This window comes from Xyrauchen texanus, chromosome 7, assembly GCF_025860055.1.
Source record: "Xyrauchen texanus isolate HMW12.3.18 chromosome 7, RBS_HiC_50CHRs, whole genome shotgun sequence".
Lineage (NCBI taxonomy): Eukaryota > Metazoa > Chordata > Actinopteri > Cypriniformes > Catostomidae > Xyrauchen > Xyrauchen texanus.
This window is the reverse complement of record NC_068282.1, coordinates 42657678-42679164: the sequence shown is the minus strand read 5'-3', so window position 1 is coordinate 42679164 and position 21487 is coordinate 42657678. Positions and strand designations below refer to the sequence as shown.

The 21487-nt window shown below is 38.3% G+C and overlaps 1 long non-coding RNA gene across 1 annotated transcript; it reads right to left on the bottom strand.

Annotated features, from left to right (window-relative positions):
• Positions 1 to 6927: 6927 nt before the first annotated feature.
• On the bottom strand, positions 6928 to 17814 carry LOC127647065 (uncharacterized). Its single transcript, XR_007970992.1, has 3 exons — positions 17406 to 17814; positions 7551 to 7773; positions 6928 to 7131 (listed from the first exon to the last, which is right to left on the bottom strand). It is a non-coding gene; the product is annotated as an uncharacterized LOC127647065 (long non-coding RNA).
• Positions 17815 to 21487: the final 3673 nt, after the last annotated feature.

Here is a 21487-nt window from a genome sequence, read left to right as displayed (position 1 = left end):
TGAAGTAGGTGACGGAAAGGCAGAAGATTTTTAGTTTTGATGTCCTATTAAGATCTAAAAAGGCCTCTACGTAATATCCTCATGTAATTAAACACAAGATACGCAGAGAAAATACTTTCTTCAGTTGACAGGAACCCACAAGAAGTACACAATGTTCAGAACAAAACAGAGCGTTTTCTTCCAATATCTACTGGAGCTGTCAGGATGAATTGTTGGTTAGTGTTGGTTCTGCTGCAAACAGACAGAAAGAAAAAGATTCATATTAAGGCTTATTGAGATTCCACTTTGTGAAATGGGACAAAATAACATTGTGAACACACTCAGTGTTTGTGCGAATGCCTATTTGAATTAAAAGTAGTGTACAATATTAAGTGATTTCATTTGTGCCCCACTATATATATATTCTCTCTCTCTCTCTCTCTCTCTCTCTCTCTCTCTCTCTCTCTAATATATATACATATATATTAGTTTACAAAGTACTATTAAAAAGATTTGATGTTGTTGTCTGGGTACGAGTCAACTCTGTTATGATAATATTTTCCGTTTAAAAAGGGATGAATATTCTATAAATTAATTAAAATCCTTGCTATAATAACATCATCTTTTCAAGAAGTGAGCACTTCAAGGAAAAGAGATATCCTTGAACCGAGAACTGTGTTACAGTCAACCCTGTTACCTTTCTAATAAATGTTTCCCTATTATATATATAACATTTTAACACAAACATATTTATCTATCATTTAGCATTATTCATAAAAATGGAAAAAGCACTCGACTCATAGAATGAGTGGATACTTTGCTCATACTGTTTCATCCTGCTTTGCTATCACCTGAACATGAGCCTCTGGAAATGAATGGCACATATTATTCAGAAGAAAAAAAAATTCCAACTCCTTAGGGTTTTCTGGTCTGTATCATGCTCTTGGTATCTTACATATCTGTCAGCCTCAGGGCTCTGCCTAACATGGCAAAAGGCTTTTTAAACCAACACGAGAACACCGAAACGCTTTATCTTTTCAATGGTAACCATTGCAATTCAAGTAATTCAAGTTCAATCTACACAGAGAATGGCTTTTCTTGTTCAATAAGTGTTCCAGTGAATCTTTAAGTATCAGGCTTATTCCAAGACAAAACAGTTTCCACTCAGGTTTTACTGAGTGTGCACACTGTATTGATTCACTATTGGAATGGTCTGCTGCCAAATAGTCCTATGTGCTGGACCTAGATCAATAAATGGACTTACAACATTTTCTGTCACTTTAGCTGATTTTATGTTTGTTGCTCTTTTAGAATCGCTCATTTAGCAATACAGAAGCTGTTATTTTTCACTCCATTTGCGCACTTGTTTTCACTGCTTCTATATTCTTCAAAATAGCTCATGTTGCCTGAGACAGCCTAGGATTGTGGAAACATTGTTGTACTGCTGTCTTCTCTATAGCTGGCTTGTTTCTTCAAAATTAGAGAAATTTGAGATTGACTGCATTAATAAAATGCTAGCTGAGCAACAGCAAGTCAGAGGGTAACATTTAGCAGCAGTATGTGATAAATAACTGGCAATAACAACTTTGGGTCCATTACACACCAGCTTTTGTGTAATTTGTATGACTGTCACAGAGCCTGAAAATTGAAGGTTGGTGGGTGGTGAGCAGGGGTAAAGGGAACATTAATTACATTACATGTGTAAGAAAATGCATATAGGCCTACTGGTGAACGGCCAAGAAGTCCAGCAGGTACAATGTATACTGACCAGGTTCACTATAATGTTTCTTGTTAAATGATATAGAAAAACCTTATAATTGGTTGACTGTAAGTTAACTTATTATATAATGTGAAATTTTGCCTATATTATTTTACCTTTCTGGAAGGCTCTCAGTGAGGACCACGTGGAGAGAAAATGTATTTTTTTGTGTATTGACTCTGACTACCACCGCAAATTCGAATCCAGGGCGTGCTGAGTTACTCCAGCCAGGTCTCCTAAGCAACCAAATTGGCCCGGTTGCTTGGGAGGGTAGAGTCACATAGGTAAACTCCTCGTAGTCACAATTAGTGGTTCTCACTCTCAATGGGGCATGTGGTAAGTTGTGCATGGATCGCAGAGGTAGCATGAGCCATGTGCTCCTTTGTCCTCCGCCATTCGAAATGAGGCGAGTAACCGTGCCACCATGAGGACCTACTAAATAGTGGGAATTGGGCATTCTAAATTGGGAGAAAAAAATTACAAAAGAATTAACATTTTTACTGTTTGAAGGTCCCTCCTCCTAAGCTTTAAGTATGACATTGAGCACGCCGCGCGGCCAACGCCCATACAGCAGCTCGAATGGGCAAAACCCTGTGGAGGCTTGCAAATAACAGGTGTTTAAACCACTCACTCAATTCTTATGAATCTTAATTTTTTGGGGGGTTTTATTAAATCATTCCACCAACCCATCAGTTTGTGGGTGATAAACACTGTTGTGAATCAATTTAATACCTAACAATTTGTATAGTTCGCATAGTGTTTGTGACATAAAGGTGTAGTGCCTTTATCAATGAGGATTTCTTTTGGAATCCCCACTTGGGAGATTATTCTAAAGAGTGCCTCCGCAACACTATGTGCCGAGATGTTGCGTAGAGTGCTGGGGAAGCTACTTTGAAACTGAAGTTTGACAAGCTACTAGCTACTTATAACTTTAAGTAGTTAAGCTACAATCAAGCTACTGTTTTGAAAAAAGTAGTTAGCTACACTACAAGTTACTATCAAGTATTAAGTAGTTAGCTACATTGAAGCTACTTAATGAGGATTTTAAAAAAAGTAAACTAATGACATTTATTAATTATTGTACTATTTAAATACAATTACACAACCGGGCTACATGCCCAAGGTTCCTATGGCCCCTTCAGGGTCCAGGTCGTGAACCTGCAAGCAAGCTACCCTGGTAGCTTCGGCAGACGGCGGAAAGGGAATGCCGTCTCCAAACTGAGGCTGTCCGCTGGGTCGTCGACGCCCTTGCCTCCGCCTCCTTGCGGGTTCGAGCACATTCAACGAGAAGTGTGGCATCCTTGTGGGCACTGGCCAAGGTACATCCCTAGCAGACATCTGTAGTGAGATTTTAAAATTTCAGGGTTGAGTCGGTCTTGTCCCTTGTTTTGTCAGGTCCAAGCCGGTAGAACTCGGTTATGCGGAACAACCAACCGGGTGTTCCGATTGCACCCAGCGCCCTTCACCAAGTTGATCCAGTGGGTTTTCTCTCCCAGGTTAGCCACTAAGCGTCGCTTCCTGGATGTTTTCCTCCCTAGCCTTTTGGCCCGTGAATTCAGAGGAGCAATTCGCGTCCAGACCAACTACGAGCCACAGGTGCTCTGTTCTGGGGTAGGGCTGCACAGGCTTAATTCCCTCTTCAGGCAACTCCCTGTGATGTATTTTCCGTGGTACGGTCCCCCTGTCGGTGGACCCGTGTCTCCCTTGGGCAGTCCCACTGCCCCCGTTCGCCATGCTTGTGGAGCTCCTCCCTCATCAGGCAGGACCTACCACCGCGCTGCTCCCACGTATGGCTTCACAACAATCATGGTGTATTTGCCACATGTTACCTCCCCCTAGTCTGGGCAGGATGTGGCCTCCGCCGGGTCTTTTCCACCTGAAAGAATAGGACCGCATTTCATAGAGCTAATACAGCCCCAACTCTGTGTGAGAGACCGGGCTTACTCCCATGCTAGTCATGTAGCACCTGTTCCACCCTCAGGGGTGCTGGGAACCTAAGGTCTGTATATGAAATCTCTTTTGGGGGCGTTGGGGAGGGTTACGTGCAGCCAATACAGTTGCCTCTAGCATGCAGCAGCCTGCTTGCACCTGTCTCAGCAGTTCACGTAACACAGACTAGTGCTTGGCATTTTTGAATGGGACCCCTTGTGTCACTTCATCTGACACTATGTCAAGTGAGTGACAGAAGGAGAACGTCATGGTTACTGTTGTAACCTCCATTCCCTGAGGGAGGGAACGAGACGTTGTGTCCCTCCTCCAGGTGCCCCTCGAAGGTCTCACATAACACCAGTCTTAATGGATCTCCATTGGCTCCCTGTAAAATTCAGGATTGATTTTAAGATTTTAGTGCTGACTTTCAGAGCCTTAAATGGTCAGGCTCCACATTACATCCTGGACCTTTTGAAGTTGTATTCCTCTGACCGCACTCTCCGGTCCTCTGGCCAGAACTTGCTTGCAGTCCCTAAGACTCGTTATAAGACCCGAGGGGACATGTCATTTCAGTCTGTAGCTCCCAGACTGTGGAACGCCCTGCCCCTGTCCATGCGTCTGGCAGACACTGTTGCCTCTTTTAAAAAGGCGCTGAAAACATGTTTATTTAATAAGGCTTTTGGTTGATGGGTTTTTACTAGTGTCACTTTAATCTTACATATGTATATACATTTTATACTGTTTGTTTTTACTTATCCTCCTGTACAGCACTTTGTGATTTTATCTGTGAAAAGCGCTTTATAAATAAACTTTACTTACTTACTTACTTACTTACTCCTGCCACGGCACTAGACCTAACACTGTAAATGGCCGTTTACATTCTGGGATGGCATGATGTAAATGATGAGAGAATTTAAATTTTGTGAACAAATCCTTTAATGAAACATACAGTTATGTACTGTAAAATATACGAATTCCAAATACCAAAATGCCATTTAGTAAAAGGCTGATACATTGTTTCCTTATTTTGTACAGTTTTTTTTACATTGTACAAACACTAATGCACTTAATAATGTGGATTGATGAACACACACACACACACACACACACACAAACACTGTAAAGCTTTCTTATGAATTAATGATGGTTTATAAATGCCCATATATGTGATGTTAAGCAGATATACTGTTTCAAATAACAGCATCAGCATCTACTAATGCTACTTAAGACAATCACTTTGCAAGGTTTCATATCCACAGAACTATACATTTTTTGTTTTGCTTTTATAGGCAAATGTGGACAAGCATGTGATGTCTGATCTCAGAGAGTTATTCAAAGCCTCTTCCTGTCATCTGAAGGTTTTGATCACGTAACAAATATTGAATTTCCCTATAGTTAAAAAAAGCCACTGATATTGAATGCAAGTAAAGTCAAAGAGTGCTTGGCTTTCAGCAATGGATTATTCCTTAATCATTGATTTTAAGGCAAAATAGCGTGAAGCCAACAGGATTTGTACAGGTGAATAAGTGTATAGCATGTTTATCAAGATTGAGTAAAAAAAAAACAAAAGAACCTTTGAACCTTATAATCTTCTTTGAACCACTTTACTAATAGTCCTCTCAAGGCTGTGTGTTACATTGATTCCACTTATTGGACACTTATTAAAAACTTCTGATTTATTTACCTTGAACAAAACTGAAAATTATAAATAAGATTTTGATGATTTCAGGGATTTTTATTAGCTACATAAATTTGTAAAATTAAAAAAAATATATATTACAATTTGATTTGCCATATTGCCTCAAAATCAGCCTTTAAACACCACATGCAAAGATCTCATGGATCAGGAATGTTTTGCAGTGCATAGTGACAAACAGGTGATTTGGAAAGTGCTGTGGTATTTTTATTGCTATTTAGTGTTTTGGGAGATAATAAAATCAAAGGAGCCTTTTATCCCATGGGCCTTTAGCACCGTTGTACCCTACCCTTTTAACAAAATCATTGTAACACTGCCTCAAGAGGCTTATTGCTTTCATTTATTTTATTTGTATTTTTTCAATAAATAGTTAGATTTGTATTCCAAATGATTCTAGATGTAGTATGCTAGTACACACACACACACACACGCGCGCGCACGCCCGCGCGCAGAGAAAGATAGAGAGAGAGAGAGAGAGAGATACTTGGAGACCTTTTTAATAAGAGATGGAGCAGGAGAGCATTCAATGTCCAAACACAAAACAAATATTGTGCTAGAGTCCACACTGGAATGGTCAAGACCTTTCCAGCTGCATTGAACATCTTCCCTGTGTGAGAGCAGAAATTATCTGTAGAGTTGTGTGTGCAAGTGTGTTTACCATAGTCATATTTCTGAAAGTCTGTTGACAGAGTTTCAGCCCCCTGTGGTATTACATAATAAACCAAAAGATAACAGGCCTGTGCTCTGTTTAGCAAAACATGAATGAAAATGAATGGTTATGTATGATATAAGACTATTTTAAACCAATGCACAAGAAATAATAAATCTAGACATAAAGTTCCCCAATGTTTACATTTACAGTATATTTAATCATTTAGCACAGTTTTTACAACCTTATTTGTCTTATGTACCCATACATACCTTTCAATAAGACTCAACTTATGTTACTTTAAATATCAAAATAAGGCCTTGATTTCTGTAAGTCATCAAATACAAAAGTCTCACTTATGCTCCGATATCTGTTGATGTAATCTTAAAAATGTATATCTGCTTTTACCTTAGGAGTTCTCTAAATAATTTGCCACTGTTTACTTGTCTGTGAGCTTTCTTGGCTGAATAATCCAATGTTATATCTTAGATGTCCAGAACAAAATATGCCATCCAGAAGGAAAAGCATGCAAAACAAATCATCAGAAAATATGTTTTCGACGAAATGTTTTATATCATTTCATCATGAAGGGGAGGATCTCAGCTTTCTAATGGCATCTAGATTGAGCTTCTAGTTTACTTAGAGGCTGAGATATTCAATGAAACAACAAGAGTATAGTGCTTGAACTTAAAATTAGATTGAATGTCTAAGGACCAGCACATCTGTGAGGGCTAAAATGCGTTAGAGTGCCACCTACATTTCAGATATGTTTGTTGTGATGGAGAGAAAAAAATAATTTCTTGTGCTTTCTGCCACCTAGTGGAATAAATTGAGACTCTTCAGGGCAGGGCTGGACTTGGACGTGGTGTTGGTTGGGGGTGGTGGTGGTGGGGGGTGGGGGGGGGGTGGTGTCGCTGTCCTTTTCTGCACATTGCACCACCGTTTTGTGGTCCATTCTGCATAATGCAGCGACTCATTTGAGCTTATCGCGGCCCATTCGTCCCGTTTTGCAGCCGACCCCCCAGGCCACTCGGATTTCCCGAAGGCCAGTCCCTGATCAGCCCCAAAGTGCGCCGGCCCACAAGGAAAATGCCGGTATGCCAGATTACCAGTCCAGCCCTGCTTGGAGGTAAAGTGAACAGAACCAAAATTACAAAGTTAGGACAACAATACAAATAATTTGGTTTATCATAAGATTATAAACATATACAATAAGTGTTTATGAAAATTTTAGTATTTTTATTATTATTTGGGTGGTTCTCTGAAAAATGTGACCAATTTTTTTGCACTTAGACCACAGTATGTTTGAATGGTGAGCTTTTAAATTTGAGTGTGAAACCTTGAGGGCGGCAGACCAAAAATGCTCCAGAGTTTAAGGGTTTTGAAAGCTACAAAGTGGATTTTTCAGAACACTGGATCCTCCAAGCAGAAATCTTTCATACTGTATTTTGGTACTTTCTTTTCACCATTTAATGATCCTCCTCTGATGTTTCTTGATGTCCTTGTGAGCTGTATTTATTCAATCTTTCATTACTCACCTCTCATTGCTCTCTTTAATTGAAGTGATATGTGAGAATTCAAGATATTAGGTATAGTGGTCCAAGGCTGCCATGACCAAGATTGTTTTTCTTCCTTTTTTTTGTCGACATTCACATGGATTACATATCCATATGGGCAGCTGCCTCTTAATTCCCCTCCTTTATATTCTGCCAAGTTTAACACACACTTTCTCTTTTGAACGGCTCTCCCAACTGTCTGGATCTGAAAAAGACAAGAAGTTTCAATGCAGAAGATTGAAATATTTTGTGTGAACTGCACATAGACGTTTGCTCTCTGACTGAAGAATCAATAGTTTAATACATTGTACATCTAACACAACATCATATCTACATACGCAACAGACATTTTCAATCTTATGGCAAGATTAGTAGGCTAGAAGTACTCATACAGTTACATGATCCTCTCCTTACAATGATTTTAATTATTCATGTGTGAATGATATCAATTGGTCTAAAGGATTAAACTAGCATGCATCTGGAAAATGTCATGTTGTACATCCCACTGTGACCAAAACCATACTAGATCACGTCTCTGGCACACACAATGTGTTTCTCAACAGGCTATGTGCTCTTTGAAGACTCCCGAGAAATGAAAAGCATGTCCAAAGCGATTCATCATGACTGGACATACATCTCCAGATGGCTTGTGGACTTTGAATAAATGTAAGAAGAAGAGAAATTGTCTCATAACTCAACAGAGATTGCGAGTTCATCATAGAATAGTCACAGCCAAGCTGTGCTCCTTAAATAAAACAAAAAAAATGTTTGTGTCCTCTGAGATTGAGGCTTATTGGAATTATACATCATGCAGATGGTTGATTGATTAACGGAGGACGGCAGTAATTGTCTGGCAGTGGTGCGAAGAATAGCTAATTCAACATGCCGTGCAGAGTGAAAGAAGAAATAAGAGGAAAAAAAAGAACTTGTGAAAAAGGATTCGGAAAATGGAGAGTAACATTAAACAAGCCATCAGACCCTGTTGTCTCACCTAGGGCTGCTATATTTGGAACTATATTTTTGAGGGGTAACAGTGGTAGTCTGGCTCATTCTCATCTAGAGCGCTAGGTGAGATTTAACCAAAGGAAAAAACAATGTGTTTTAAAGGTGCACTCGTAATTTTTTCCTCATAATTTTTTTTTTTACTCTTAAACAAATGAATTGTAATTTTTTAACCTAAGTATATAATCATGAGCACTGACATGAGATGAAGACTCCAGTCATATCAGTAACCTTATAAAAGCTGTTTTATTCTACATGGAAAGGGTCCTCTCATGGGGGCTGCCATGTAAAGATCAGATGTTTTGAGCGACACGCTTATAGAGGCCTGCCCCAACAATGTACTGAACTAGTGGCAGAGTTGGGTGTGGACTATCTCTTTGTTTGGCCAACAGCATATGGTGGCATCGCTGCAGGCCGGAGATCTCCAAATGGGGGCAAAACCTCCAAAAGTGGGAGGCGTTACTTCAGAAGGAGGCTGGGCTACGCCAAAAGGGGGTTGCACCAACTCCAAAAGGGGGTGTCACTTCCACACACGTTTAGAGTTAGGGAAAGGGTCTTTGGGGGAGGGAGAAGCTATATCCTTCTCATTTTGAAAACAAAGTTTATTTTTGCAATTCCGTTTGGTGGCACTAGTGGCACAGAATTTACACACTTCAGCTTTAATAATTGATTATTTGTTATTACATTTTAATACTGCAAAACACAGAAGACTCCAAAGGGTTGGTGGTTCGATTCCCGGCCCACAGGACTCCACATGCCGAAGAGTCCTTGGACAAGACACTGAACGCCAAGTTGCTCCAAATGGCAAGCTAGTGACTTGCATGGCAGCTCTGCCGTCATTGCTGTGTGAGTGTGTGTGAATGGGCGAATGAGACGCAGTGTAAAGCGCTTTGAATACCGCTATGGTTAAAAAGGCGCTATATAAGTGCAGACCATTTTTACATTTGGCAGTTTTTCAGTATAATTTAGTGTCTCTTGAAACTGCATAAATGTTATGGTTACTGCTAATATGATTACTGTTTCTTAAGAACAATGCAGCGTGTAACATTGAACACATGGCAGTTCAGTGCAGTTTTGGAGAGATCAAGCTACCATGGCGTGACGTAACACTATCAAGCAGGTTATTGATTTATTTTGAGACAATAAAGGAGATATTGAAGATATTTCTTATAGGCCTACACAAAAAGAATATGCATAGTTTTCAGTTTTGAATACACTATAGCCATAGGTAATTTGATTATTCAATTTCAACTTTGCTTCAATGTTGCTTAGAACGAAACTAAAAACTTTTTTATTTTATTTAGCTTTTCTTAATGGACTATGAATTAAGTTAACACAGTAAAATAAATAAATGCTATATGAAGAAGCAAATTTATGCAAATGTTTTTTTTTTGGCCTACTTATTTTGTTAACTCCAAAACATGATTATGATAAAGAACCTGCCAAAAATGTACAAGTTTCATGGCAATTTATCTTTAACATTTACATTTACTTTTACAATTATTCATTTGGCAGACACTTTTATCCAAAGTGACTTACAAAAGAGGAATATCAAAATATAAGCGGTTAATCTGCTGCATTACAAAAAGTATTTTAGACAAACCCTTTTAAACCAACAATTTTAACATCAAAGAAACAAATACTTTTTTAAAGATGCATTTAGAATCTACTTGGCTCACAAATCTAAGGGATCACACATGAATTTAAATTGGCATGATGCGTCTGCACAGAAACATAACAAAAAAAAGCCTCCTGGCCCTCATGCAATCACACAGTATGATTAAATGTCTTTCTTGGGCATCCTTAGATTAATTATTGAGAACAAACAAGTGCTCACAGGATTCAATTCTTTCATCTACAATTTATTTTCAGAGGGCAAACTTTGTTGTTGAGCTTCTTCTGAGTCATAATTTTATACCCAATAAAAAAGTATCACATTAACAATGTTTGTATCGTTGATAATCTGAACTCAAAAGGTGTGTAGTAAATCAACCGAGATGCACTTACATTTTTACAAATAACACAGATTGTTTTCTTTTCAAATGAACTGCCATGACATGCACTAATACTTAACGCTATGAATGTTTTTATTTCCTTTTTGTATTGGAACAGACTTTACGACATTGTCAAAAACATCTAAACAAATGCAACAAAATCATTACATCTTTGAGTGAACCTATTTTTGATAAACCAATTATAACCATTTTCCTTGATCTTCCAAGATGTTAAGCAGCTTTAAATAGTTTTTTGTAAGTCTTTTAACCAAATTTGTATAAATATTAAATAGTTTTGAAGATATAACATCCTTTGGATACTATCTTATCCTAAAACACTACACAACAACATAAACACTACAGCCCTTTCCTAAACAACTAGGAAGAGCAAGAAATTATTTTGCATAAGTGGAGAAGAATGGATTTGCTGCAATCCATGAGCCAATTGTGTTACTATATATACAGTATATATATATATAAGTAATGAAATACATGTAATGGAATTACGTATTTAAAATACAAAATATTAGTGATTGTATTCCACTACAGTTACAATTTAAATCACTGGTAATCAGAATACAGTTACATTCAAAAAGTATTTTGATTACTGATGTGATTACTTTGCATTTTATTGTCATTTGTTTCATTTAATGTTTAGACTATTTAGTTGGACAATATGTATCCATATAAATGATGCAATCTGCTTTGAACAGCAGTCAAACGCTTTCTTATGATTTGTTTCATTCATACGAGCGCTTTCATACTGTTGTGAGTAAAAGGCGGATGTGACGTCATTGAGGAACTTTCCCTTGAGAACTGAATAGTGGAGCTACATCGTGGTTCTACAGCTTAACAAAAACAGTTAGAAACCCTTTAACAGATGAAACATAATTCCAATAAATACACAATTACATCACGATTACATGCCTTGTCAATATTTTGATGTGGTTAGGGTATTTTTACAAGAAACGATAACCAATGTAGCCTTTAACATCATATTCTATGAACAGAATCCAAATACAATCAAAAAAGGATGTTGTTGTTTTCACTCTGTGGCAGGCCAATCTCTGGGGGGCAGTATATGATGCGAGCGTGGGTGTTGGCGTGATGCGAGCACGAAATATGTTACTGTTCAGTGGGGTTTTGAAGTTTGGAGCAGCAAAAATAGTTAACCTTGTTTAAATTATCATGTGAACGTTTAGCTTTATGCTAAGCTGAAATGCTATTTTTTACTTTACATGTATCTGTCACAAGGTGCGATTTTATTTTATAATGAATTCTATGATGAAAATTCATAGTCTACGGTAACTCAGATAACCACTCGGTACAATTGTGGTGAGAAGAATAGCATCTCAGAATACTATTCTGAGATGCAGATTGTCATTGTTTTGGTGGCACGAGGGGGATCTACTAAATATTGGGCAGGTGGTTTTGATGTTGTGGCTGATCGGTGTGTGTATATATATATTTCGTACTACACACTCATTTTGGGACTAATCTTTAACCCTGCTGTAACCTAATCATGAATGTGATCACAGATGGGTGCACTTTCTTAGGTCAATATTAAGGTTAAAAAGACCCTTTATTAGTCAGTCTAAATATAAATGCAAGGGAAATGAATGAATCTGGATCCTTAAGAATTAAAAACTGTAGCTTTTGTCAGGGGTTATATCATATACAAAATTTTACTTTTAAGATTAACATTGAGATTTTTCATACCATAAATTACTTTTTTATGATCATCTTGACTGGAGCTACTACTGTCTAGTAAACGGAGTAGTTTTCTCACATGCTCATTCTTTAAAAAATGAGATAATTTGCCTTGATTTGTCATTGAACCGCTCTGCTTCAAAAACAGTCCATCTGTAAGTCAATGAGGTGGCTGGACCTTTCAAAATATCAAATATCAAATAAAGAATCATCTGGAAATGTATTCAGACAGAGCACTTGCTGTCCAAGATGTTATTATTAATATTCAAACATGCACATTGTTGCGTGCACTCACATTAATTGTGTGCTGAGAACATTCCTTTTTTTCAAACAATATGACAGAATGTTTTGACATTTTTGTCTTTTAAGTACACTAGAACCACTTGGATCGTCTTTCATGAAAGTGTGGCGGTAGAACACGCCTCAGGACAGATTCAAAACTGCTACATTTTTAGATTAGCTTTCATCACATTTTTCCAAATGACTTATTGATAAGAAATTAGGATTTTGATAAGAACACAAAAAGGGTTGTGTGGAAGTTTTAGAACATTAGGCTTATGGAGATCTGTTAAATGATTGTATTGTTGAGTGCACCTTTATCATTCAGTAGCCAGTTGCAACAAACCATTTGCAGTAAATTAAACCCTTACAATAGGGTAAACATACCCTTCCAAATGGTAATATTTTAATCTGAGCAAATGGTTGTATTTTTTTTTCAATAAACATTCATAGTAAATCAATGTGTGTAATGGTTCTGCAATGCAGTTTCTCCTAAGCTCTGTAGTTTTAATCACTGAATTTCAAACAGTTAGTGTGTTTCATTGGTTAAACATTATTTACTTGATGTTTAGGTCTAGCCTTTGCTATGAGTTTTTCCTGCATCAATGTTTATTACTAGTCAATCTGAATGTTTTGGCTCCTGTTGCTTATCATCTCACATGATATAATAAAAACTCTTTTGTGCAGTCTTGTCTCAATAAATTACCTTTAATAAATCACATGTCACAACAACAATAATAATAATAATAATAATAATAATAATAATAAAATAATGAAAACAGTTTATGCATTTTTGTGGATTGTCAGTCCCCCACATCTGGTGGAGACACTGAGGATGAATTTAATTTTACTGGAACTGCAGACTGCAACTTTTGCCTTTTTATAGATTCATTATTTTAAACTTTGGCCTTTCACCAAAGTAAAGATTATTTTAAATTAGTCTAATAATAGGTTTTAAATATAGTTTAGTTTAAGCTTAACCTAAGACTGTATTTTTCCAGACTGTTATTTCCTAATGTGACAAAAAAATACATCGTTTTTAAAGTGTAAATATTTGCCTGGTTACTATACCTTATGCAGTTCTATTTGATAGTACCAAAACCAGAATCCTAAAGTTGATGTCCATTGATTCTTTGCAGACAGCACTTGACATTTACAGTGTTTCCTTCATTAAACCGGTCAAACAACACTACAAACAACTAATAAAAAATTTATAAAAAAAGTCAACATGCTATGACTATATAAAAAAATACCACTTGCTATGACAATGATAAAAAAATTCCATATCCTATGACAATATTTCATGGCATATCTAATAGGATAATGAAAGGAGAACAACTGAATATGTTCACGACATTGTTCACAAACCATGCGACAAAAATAAATGATATATACATGATTTTTGGCCATAAGAAACAAGAAACAAGGAGTCATGCCTCCTTGAGCAGAGCAACAGTATGTGATTAATTAAAAGGTTGAAACATCCTTTAGAAGTATGAGATCATCTTACCTGTTTTTGGCAGTGCTGCATTGCTCTGGTAAATGCCCAAGATAGATCCGGTCTAGTTAGCTGTATCATGTGACATTGCACTCCAAATGCAAAATAACTATGTCATCAGTAGTAGAAACCAGAGATGCAGACAAGCAAAAACATTTTGTCCCAAACAACTTGACTAGCAAGTGTAACGGGAGCCAGCTGGTAGATAGCTGTGCAGTTTGTAAACCTCAAGCTAGAGGCTGTAGCCTTTAGCCTCCTTGTTAGTGCACTTGCCTCCCATGCTGGAGATGCTGGTTTGAGTCCCATACGGAGCAGGTAGAACAGAAGCATCACAATGGTGCTGTGACCCGGATAGGAGTGAGGTTTAGGGGAGTGAGTGTAACGGGAGCCAGCTGGTAGATAGCTCTGCAGTGTGTAAACCTCACTCTCCTGACCTCAAGAGGTGCACTAGTGACTGACGCAAGCGGCTGTAGCCTTTAGCCTCCTTGTTAGCGCACTTGCCTCCCATGCTGGAGATGCTGGTTTGAGTCCCATACGGAGCGGGTAGAACAGGAGCATCACAATGGTGCCGTGACCCAGATGGGAGTGAGGTTTAGGAGGGTCAGTGTAACGGGAGCCAGCTGGTAGATAGCTGTGCAGTGTGCAAACCTCACTAGCAACTGACGCTAGAGGCTGTAGCCTCCTTGTTAGAGCACCCATCTCCCACGCCGAAGACCTAGGTTTGAGTCCCGTATGGAGCGGGTAGAACAAGAGTGTCACATTGGTGCCGTGACCCGGATGGGAGTGAGGTTTAGGGGGGTGAGTGTAATGGGAGCCAGCTGGTAGATAGCTCTGCAGTGTGTAAACATCACTCTCCTGACCTCAAGAGGCGCACTAGAGGCTGTAGCCTTAAGCTTCCTTGTTAGCGCACCTAGCTCCTACGCCTCCCTCAGGGCTAGTTACACATGCGTTAAAATACCTCTGTCTATTATTATGAATGTTTTTCTCTTGTGAAGGTAAAGAAATACCTTGTTTCATAAAATAATTATCACATATAGAATCTGTATTTGAATTTCTAAAGAAGATAATGTAATATTATAATTTGACTAACAGTGCATGCATAATTTTTTCTGAACTAACTAATGTAATTTCCCAACATCTCAAATGATGTAGTCTGTTTGATAACATTCTGTGGTGGAAACAGCATTTTGGAATAAAATGTGAGTCTCCTTAGTCTTGCTGAGGCTAATTTCATTGCTAGCATCTTATTTGAGTGGTGGTGGCGTAGTGGGCTAAAGCACACAACTGTTAATCAGAAGGTTGCTGGTTTGATCCCCACGGCCACCACCATTGTGTCCTTGAGCAAGGCACTTAACTCTAGGTTGCTCCGGGGGGATTGTCCCTGTAATAAGTGCACTATACGTTGCTTTGGATAAAAGCGTCTGCCAAATGCATAAATGTAAATTTTCACTCCTATTTCATCTCAAGCTTGATGACTGAACTTTTGAATACATTTATTTGGGGGCAAAATATTTGGCGGTGGAAATTATGTCACATTTTCATATTTTACGATTGAATGTCTGGGCCCAGACCCAAGTATAAAACAATAAAATCTCAAAAGTAAAAGGCATTTGATAAACAATGAAGGCATTTAAGAGATTCCAAGGCAGCTTTAATGTAACCTTCACATAAAACAAGATTTTTTTTTAACTCTGTTTTACAAGAAATCAACCCGCTAGGACATAAGTGCCCATAGTTGAAGAAACACCCAAATCCAGAAAAAAAAAAAATCTATATTTTCCCTTTTTAATTCTCTAACAAATGAAATTTCTTCATTTTGGGTTTTGTGTTGCCAGCCAAAGCTGATTTAAGTAATTTTTATTGTATATGTTTAATCTTTTATTATTACACAAAAAAGCAGAATTAAAAACAGGACTAATCCTTTAAGCACTTAGAAATAAATACATTGAGGAAATAAATTGAATAAATAATTTACACACAAAGAAAAAATTAAGTTCGTCCTACGATAAGTAAGTTTAAGCGTAAACTTGAAACTATTAAGTAAATACTACATTTGTTTTCATTCAAACATGTACAAATTAATGCTTTAGCTTATAAGTAAATATTATTTATTATTATTTGTTATTTTTACAATGCGTAATCATGTATCAAACCTAAAGTAGAAAATCTTGTAAATGTATTAGATAATTTAAGTACATTTCAATGGTACATAAAATAAGTACATTTTACTTAACTTTTCGAAGCTTTGTTGTCTATAACATAACGCTATATGTCTATAACACCTGTTCTGATTGCAGTGAGCAATGAGGAAAGCGATAGAATAGAAGCCTTTATTATGGTCACACATTATACATACAAATGTGTGGGTTTTTTTTTTGCATATATACAGTGAAATCCTTTTTTCACATATTTTTCACTCTGGGGTTAGAGTGCAGGGTCAGCCATGATACCCTATGGAGTTATTTCCCTGTCAAATGTCGAGAGCGCATTATTGTAGCGCGAAAGTACATTAATGTTATGCGCGAGCGCGAATCCCTCTGCTCGCGCGCGGAATATAATGCGCCGAGCGCGAATCCCTCTGCTCGCGCGCGGGAACTGGGCGCGCGCTCTCAGATACACGCTGCTCTTGAAAGAATTTTCTCTGCGCTCGCTCAGAGAATATGCCTGCACTTAAAACGTGTTCATTGCAATCGCGAATCTCTCCTCTTCGCTTTGCTAGTCCTATATCTATTATGGTTGTCACGAATGAAGTGATGTGAAATGAAAAGTGTCATCTGCAATAGATTTTCTTTATCGCGGATTGCAGCGTTGAGTGTTATAACGTTAATCAATCACCCACTTTCTGTTGAGCTTAATTAATGCAGTTTGGCCAATCAGAGGCATTTTGATTAAAGGACAAGTTCGGTATTTTACACTTAAAGCCCTGTTTTAAGATCGTTTCTGATGAAATAGAACGGTTAAGATTAAAATTTGGACCAAGGCGTCATAAAACCAACGCACATGGCACCCTTTAGCGTCAATATGAGACACAGATATATATGGGCCAGAAGGCGCCTCCTAGTGGTCTAACCCTAACCAATCTTTCAATCTTAACCGTTCTATTTCATCAGAAACGATCTTAAAACAGGGCTTTAAATGTTAATTATCAGACGTAAAATATTATTTTTGCCTTTTGGAATCGGCTTTCAAATCTATTTGGCTCAAAAATATCACTACAATGAGCATAGCGCCTGTAGTATGAATGTGGTTGACAGTCTAGGTCATTTATATGTAAAATAATCCAATCGCCCTCTTCCCAGACATTTCTAAGATACATTTGACATATTTAACATCAAAACAAATAAAACTGTTTACCTGAGATCGTCGATTCTGCGGATCCATCTCGGCTCGTCTTGATTGAATTGAATCGTCTTGATTGAACACATGAACATGTGCGGTTCAATATCAACCAATAAGATTCCATGTACGATGTCGCGTTTTCATTGGTCAGTCGTTGAAGCCTTTTCTGATTGGTTGTTGCCGTTTTGACAGCGTTTATGCCAAGAGCAAAGAGAAAGAAATCGAAGAGAAGAGTACTTGGGCATGCGCGAACGCACGGGACACAGTCTAAGCACAAACACGCTTACTTTAAGCGAAGAGGAGAGATTCGCGATTGCAATGAACACGTTTTAAGTGCAGGCATATTCTCTGAGCGAGCGCAGAGAAAATTCTTTCAAGAGCAGCGTGTATCTGAGAGCGCGCGCCCAGTTCCCGCGCGCGAGCAGAGGGATTCGCGCTCGACGCATTATATTCCGCGCGCGAGCAGAGGGATTCGCGCTCGCGCATAACATTAATGTACTTTCGCGCTACAATAATGCGCTCTCGACATTTGACAGGGAAATAACGCCATACCGATACAGCACCCCTGGAGCAGATAGGGTCAAGGGCCTTGCTCAAGGGCCCAACAGTGGCATCTTGGCAGTGCTGGGGCTTGAACCCCGGACTTTTTGGTCAGTAACCAAAAGCCTTATCCACTGAGCTACCACTGCCCCTACATATATGTGTTGTTGTGAGGCACCTGTGTTAGCAAAGCTCAGAGAAATACACACTAAAACCCAAAGTATCCTCTGTCATGAGTTCATCAGCCAACCAAAAACTGCTCTTCTGCAGTTCTGATTGCAAAACCACAATTCGTGTGAGAAACTGCTCTCAGCTGCCAAGCCTTGAAGCATATAAATCATCTATCAACGATTAAAGGCCTTGTTGTAAATTGAGAATCTTTGGAATCTTTACTGTAACTCGATATTGTCATCTCCTAGTTTTAACCAGGGGTTTTTTTTAGGCCTCGTGGGCTTTGCATAAATCTCTGGTCTGATGTACGATGCAAGGAAAATGTTTGCAGAGAACAACTGACCAAGATAGTCAGTCCAAGGAGGTCTAAAATGCTAGGAGAGAGCTATCTGTTCAGCATCTGCTGTTGTTTAGGCTAGTAATCTCTCTACATTATGGGCTTTTGTTGTGCTTGAAATAACCATTATTATTTATTTTTTTGGTAATGAAAGCAGCGAATGAAAAATGTAATTGGAATGGAAGATTAAGCCAAGACGACTCAATGTAAACAGTCATATTGAAAACACATTCAATTTAGCAATTCGAAAAATGTGCGCTGTACTTCAAAGTGACCATAAATTGTAGTTTGTGATAAAATGCATTTTTATTTTTAATCTTGTAAACTTCTGAACCAAACTTTATTTTCTTTATTTTTTAATTAAAGTGTATATCTTAGATCCTGTAACCTTTCTATATTTAGATTTTCACCATTTTAATCAAATATTTAATATCAAACGGTCCTGCTGTGACAAATTTTGTGCTTATATTTCATGCACAAGAAAAAGTATGTGAACCCTTTGGAATTAGTTGGTTTTCTTCATTAATTGTTTATAAAATGTGATCTCATCTTCATCAAAGTGACAAGTATAGACAAACACAATGTGCTTAAACTAACAACACAAACAATTATAATCTTTCATGTCTTTACTGAAAACATCCAATTAAATATTCACAATGCTGTGAAAAAGTAAGTGAACCCTTGAATTTAATAACTGGTCAATCCTCCTTTGGCAGTAATAACCTCAACCAAGCATTTCCATTAGCTGCAGATTAGACCTGCATAACAGGAGGGAATTTTGGACCATTCTTTCATACAGAACTGCTTCAGCTCAGCCATTTCTTAGGATGTCTGGTATGAACAGCTCTCTTGAGGTCATTCCACAGCATCACTATGGAATTAATTATGTGCCATTGGGATTTAAATAAAAATTTTAGGACTTGAATTTGAACATGTTTACTTGAACTTGAATTAAATTAAATCTGAAATTAAAATGTACGTGGCACAAATTCAGTTTCTTAAATTCAGAATATTTTTTTTAATACACTGATTCAGGTTTTATATTCAGATTCAAGTAAATTTGATGAAGACATCCAGGGTACTCAGAAAGAGCATTTGAGCATTTATGTAATCAAACTCCTTCTTGACCAATCACAGGTTCACAATTAGAAAAGAAAAGGTCCACTGTGAAATAGTACCAATGTGGGATCATGGCTGAAAGAGTGCCACCTCTTCTTTGTAGCATAAATGAGTTGTTTTGCCCTGATGCAAACTCCAGAATTAATTCATATGATTGTTTAACAGGCTGTTTGATGCATGAAACAACTGTTTATGAGATAAATGTTTGCCACAGTTTCCAAAGGGCAGTTAGTTAATATTTGCTGTGTTTCTGTTATTTCATTTTTCAAGTTTAGATGGTAAGTTGGAAGTTCCTCAAGTAGCTGTCCAAATCATTGCAACTACAAAACTAATGTTAACTTAGCATTATGTGACACTCTTGTTCTACCTGTTCCATACAGGATTTGAACCTGGGTCTCCCGTGTGGGAGGCAGGTGCTCTAACAAGGAGGCTGAAGGCTACAGCCTCTAGTGTCAGTCGCTAGAGGTCAGTAGAGGTTTACACACTGCACAGCAATCTACCAGTTGGCTCCCATTACACTCACCCCCCCAAACCTCACTCCCATCCGGGTCACGGCACCAATGTGACACTCTTGTTCTAACCGCTCCATATGGGACTCGAACCTAGGTCTCCGGCGTGGGAGGCAGGTTCTCTAACAAGAAGGCTAAAGGTAGTGAGGTTTACACACTGCACAGCTATCTACCAGCTGGCTCCCGTTACAATTAGTCAGGTCTGGATTGGTAGGTTGGTCAGCATAAACACAGAAAATGTGTTCCCCGTCTGTCGCTCACTCGACGTTGTGTCGAATGAATCGACACTAGGGGTCTTTCTTGAAGGCCTCGGTTACCTCTGAAATTGAGAAAAGGTCAATGAGAAATTGGCAGACAGAATTTGCATGGCCCTCCCCAGACATACGGGTATAAAAGGAGGGAATCGTGCATCTGTCCATTCAGATTTTTCTTCGGAGCCAAGCGGTTGTGCGATCAGCGAGCTGAGATCACTTCTGTTCCACTCACCTCTGCAGAGCATTTGCTGTTGGAACTATGGTGGATATAAGCAGCTTTCTCCTTCTCTGGAAGCTTTGCCCTTGGGCGCTTCAACAGCGCCTCTGAAAAGAGTTATTTTCCTAAAAGAGTTTAATTTCTCTAAAAGAGCACACACAGCAGACGTTGAACGTACTTTTCAGAACGCGTCTTTTTAAAGATGCCCTTCTGCCTTTGTGTAGTTTATGGATGCAGTTGATATCTCTCCACTCCTGATGGTCATAGACGCTGCCTCGTGTGTCTGGGCCGCGATCACACGTTTGGGGATGGTTCTCACTACGAGAACTTAACCATGGCAAAGTTGTGGTCACGGCTTTCCTTCCTAAAAAGGAACGCCACTCCAGCCAAATTTGATATGTGTACTATACTAGTAAAAGTGAGTTAGGTAGCTATAATGTTTGTTGGCACATATCTACTATTTCCTTATATCTAGACCTCACTACTTGGCAATCTAGTGTTAACTTAAACAGTAGCTGGTTGGTTTGTGAAAACAGCAGCAAAGATTAATTGGGTGTTATGAAGAGCATTAATAAAAAAAATAAAAAAAATTTAAATCACACACACAGCAGTAGTTACAACATAGGTGGAAAATGTTGATCTGATAAAAAAGTATTTCATGCATCAATCAGCCTGTTAACCAATCACACAAATTATCTAGATCCAGGGCAGAACAAGTAATTTACGCTAGAGAAGTGCTGGCTCTCATTCAGCTATAATCCCACGTTGGCACTATTTCACAACGGACCCTACCTTTTCTAAATGTGAACTGTGAGCAAAGTTTGTAATTGGTAAAGGAGATTGATTACATAAAGGCTTGATTGCTCTTCCTGGGTAACCCTGATGTCTTTGTCAAATTTACCCGAATCTGAATACAAAACCTGAATCAGTGTATTATAAAATGTACAATT